The sequence below is a fragment of the Carlito syrichta genome, unplaced genomic scaffold, assembly GCF_000164805.1.
Source record: "Carlito syrichta isolate Samal-C Ts95f unplaced genomic scaffold, Tarsius_syrichta-2.0.1 Scaffold315300, whole genome shotgun sequence".
Taxonomy (NCBI): Eukaryota; Metazoa; Chordata; class Mammalia; order Primates; family Tarsiidae; genus Carlito; species Carlito syrichta.
This window is the reverse complement of record NW_007259396.1, coordinates 320,882-325,281: the sequence shown is the minus strand read 5'-3', so window position 1 is coordinate 325,281 and position 4,400 is coordinate 320,882.

The following is a 4,400-nucleotide window of genomic DNA, read 5'->3' as shown; positions in this document are numbered from 1 at the left end:
CAGGCCCGGGCAGGCCCGGGCCTTTTGACAAGCCTCTCTCGCTCGCTCTCTCTCATACACACAGAAACATACATGAAATACACATTAGTGCCTGGAGACCTTGTGGGCCAGCCGTCCAAATATTTAATAACTCAGAAGCAGGTAGGCACTGACCAGTCACGGGTCGGACCGCCTGCTGTCCTCGGTGTTAACCCTTTCTAATCTGGGTGGTGGCGAAGTCTGGAATGTGGGCGGATCCTTGGGGAGGAACTGGGACAGCCCAGTGTGTGTTGGGTGGCATTTGAGGCTCATTCATGGTGATAGTGGCTGTTTACCAACCAGTACAGAACGTCTCGATATTTTCAGAAATGGGATAGCTGTGCTGGTTTTGATGACTATCAGCCCTGTATAGAGCTACAACGCACACGTGTGTATAGAGACACATGCACACCACATACAGAAAAGCGTTCTGAAAACACAAATGAACACTCTTCTATACAGACGAGCTTCCTCATTGTTTTATGCCCACAGGATTTATCTGCATCACACACCTAGAGGGGGAACCCTTAATCACATTTTTAGGGTTGTTTGGAGGGACAGGGCGGGAGAAGGGAACCCAGTGAAGGGCAGTGACACAGTTCCCTGACCAGGTTTGGGCCTGAACGGTGGATTGAGGCCTGCAGAGTCCGAAGTTCATGCCCGCCCTAGATTCTCCTCGTGGCTACCTCCTCAGAGTCACCCGCATCCTCACACTGGCAGGCAGGATGTTTTGAAACAGTGTGGCCAAAGACCTCGTCCAGTTTGTCTGGCTCCCTAAGAACATGTCCATATTTGAAGGCTGCCTCCGGCCTGACCAGCTGAAGCAGCTGTGGTCCCTGGAGGCGAAAGGCAGTTTATGGGTCCTGCCATTTTCAGCCAAGCTTCATCTGGGGCAGGGCCAAGAAGAAAGTACAGAGTGCTTTTGGTGGGGGGAGTCACATCAGGATGTGCCCCCTCCCCTGAGAAGCCCGTCTTCTTCCCCGTGGACAGAGGTCGTGGTGACCATGGTTGCAAATAGTGTGGGGAATTTCTCCTTTAGGGCTCTGGGCAGTGTTGCTCAACTCAGGATGGGCTGGGTGTTTTATTTGGGGTTTTTAAGTTATTTATGGCTTGGTGTCCTTGTTTTGTGGCTGTGTTTTTGCTTTTGTTTCTGCAGGAGTGCCTCTCTGAAGCAGGCTGGGCCTGAGGGCCTCAGCACTTGGCTTCTGGCATAGGGAAAAGACAGGACGGGGAGCCTTCCTTCAGACAGAGCCAGCCTGGGTGGCCACATGGCGGCCCACAGTGCCCCACTGGCTTTGCTGTTTGACCCCCATGTGAGGTGGCGCTCAGAAGCCACCAGTGTTCTTGCTGAGTGTCCAGAAGCAGCAGAGATGAACTGCCCTCACCCCTCCCTGGGAAGAGGCTGGATTTGAAAATCCCTCCCAGGCCCTAACACATTTCCTGAGGGCCCGGGGCCTTGTGACCAAGCAGCCAGTGTGCCCACAGTGGAAGCCCTTTCCTACTCCCACCCTAAACCCAGCAGCAGAGCTCAGTACCACCTCGGAGCTTGCAGGGAGCTGCAGCAGTTCACTGAGGGCTGCCCAGCTCCTTTTCTGATTGCCTGGACAACCTCTATGTCAATAGGACCCATTGTCAAACCCAGAGGACTGGATTTGGTTTGAGTAGTGTGGGAACCAGGGAAGTACAGATGCTAGGTCCAGCTGGTGTTGCCGGGGAAAGGGAAGAGTGTGCCCTGACAGGAAGCAGCTGGTTGAAAAGGTGGGGACAGCAGCTATCTTGAGGGATTTGTTCATCAGTGCATTTGAGGTGCTGGGTGTCTATCCCCAGGGGCTTCGGTCATTCCAGGAGGCTTTCATGCTTGCTTTTACAGCTCAAGAATAAGTTGTGCAGGGAGACGGCTCCAAATTGGAGATCCAAGGAATATCAGCTCCAAAAATGTGACCAGGTCCTGGACGTTCCTGGCAGGTCCGGAAGTGCTGACCGTTCTTCCCCACCCTCCACCGTGCTCCCTCCTCTGTGAGGAGTGAGGGTGCTGGGTCTAGGGGCCAACCCTCCATCCAGGGCTCTTTCTTGGGCCCTCCTAGTGTGGACAGCAGATGTCATCCATCCTTCCTACACCTCTGAGGCCAAGGCCTTCATCTCTCAGCTCTCTGAGGACGGTCCCGAGAATGAACCTTTGAGACTTCTCAGGACATTGACGATGTGCACACTGCAAGTTAATTTATTGTGTAAAAAGAAGAGATAGACTATACCTTATTATTTGCAAGGGATGCAAGACTGTACCCAAATCAAGAAAGATAAGTTTTTAATAATAGAAACCATTCACACGCTCTATTCACATAAGGACACCTGAAGACAATTCAGAATACAAGTGGGAGTAATCGAAGAGCACCAGCACCATGGTGGCCCCGGGATGTCATCTAAGAAGATTCCTTGCTTCCTCTCTTGCTGATCTGAAGATGTGACATTAGGGTTCTTTCTGCTGTACTTCCTTTATCCAGCTGTCTGAGATAGGACACGAGTAGGTGTGTTGCCTTGAAACAACACAGGGCTCAGTGATGCTCTGAGAACCCTTGGGGTATGGGGAGAGACAGTGTGGGGGTAACTACACACTGTGGACATGGTTGAACAAGTATTTGGAATTTTCAACCTGGAGCTGGGATGGAGAAGGTGATCCCCTGGGGGCTGTGCCTCCTTTTCTAGTAAGCCTGCCCTGGTTTCTCGTCTGTTCCAGCTGCTCCATCAGTAGCCTTTCCTTCCACAGTTTCCCCCTGCCTGGAGACAGTGGGGGCTGTCGAGGCCTCCCCTCCACCAGCCGCCCGCCTCCCAGCACCAGAGGCCCATTCAGCAATGGGTATTTACTCACTTTCCTTCTTGCCGATGAGTTTTTTAGTCCTGCCCATGTAAGTGGTTCAGAAAGTTCCAGGTCTTGGTGAGATAGGGAGTGTTCAACTCACACAGGCCATCTTCCTGCTGCCTGTCCTCGGTTTCCCCTCTGGGTCTGTTTGAAAACTGTGGCATGGATGAGGATCAGGGGGTCCTTGGGGGTAGTCAGTGGAGGGCAGGATCCCCAGGTCCCCACGGAGAGCGCGAAGGAAGCCCAGAGATGCAGCTCTGTAGCAATCCCCTCAGGGGGTCACTGAGTCATTCTCCCAAGGCTGAGGAACAGTAAAGAATCCCAGCCTGCTGTCTCTATGTGATATACGCACTTAAAAGTAAGTAACTAAATGAACAGAAAAGAAATGCTTCATGGCAAATTCACTGCTTGTCTGGGAGCTCTGCCTGGGAGCTGCTGCTAGTGGGATAGGGCAGCTGCTGATCAAACCCCAAAGAACAGAGGGCTTTGATCCCACGATGACATCTTTCCTTCCCACCTCTGCCACCTGGTGAACTTCCAGCAGGAGGTCATGGAGCCCTTGTCCCTGAAGATTGACTGGTGGCCTGGGTGATAAGGAGATAGAGACATCACAGGGTCTGGTCCTGACCCTAAAGGTCTCTTCTGGCCCTGGGTGACAAGGGCCTACCCCTGGATAGGACAAGAGCAAAAGGCCGGATGACTGTGTCCCCAAGACAGCTTCTCCCACCCCATCCCCAAAGTCTGAAAGTGAAGCTAGGTCTCGAAGGCCTAGACCCTGAGGCAGGGAGAGGTAGGGAGAGGAAAAGGGGTGAGGAGGGAACAGATGCCTGCAGAAGCCAAGTGGGTCCTACTGACTTGTATAGGCTGAAAGGAGGGCCATTGCAGGAACCCAGGGGCCCGCAGTTGGGGGGTTGCTTATGACAATTCCCCAGGACAAGGCCTGGCTGGATGGGAGGGAGAAGCTCAGGCCTTCCCAAATGCAGCCACGTCTCCTCTCAACTGTCCACTTTCAGAAATATCGGAAGCGGCTCCTTACCTCAATGCATGAAGCAGAACTGGCCATTCCTGCCGTCTCAAGTGCTTCAAGATCCTGTGGTCTTGTGTCCTTTGCACCCCATGACGGTGCACGGAGGACAACTCTGTTATGTGTTTCCCAGGATCTTCACAGCCTGGCTCATGTTGTAGGCCAGGTACTTTTTGGGGAATCAGATGGCCCATGTAGCCTGCTTCCTCTAACATTGGACTTGAGCTGAGCACCCCCTGAAGTCTCCATCTCATCTGTATACTCTAGTCCAGGTTTGCTTGATCCCTGCTCCCTTCTGGATCCTGAACACACTGTCATTTTGCCAAGACCTCAGCTCTGTGTCTAGTTTCATGGCTACATTGTACAAGACACCTCCTTCGTGGCCGTACGTATGTGGCCAAGGTCTGTACAGATGTGTCCACACGTGTGTATGTGTAACATGTAGCTCATTTTCGGCCTCCAGTGCTGTCCCACATTGCTCCCAGCCCCCTTGCTGTCATT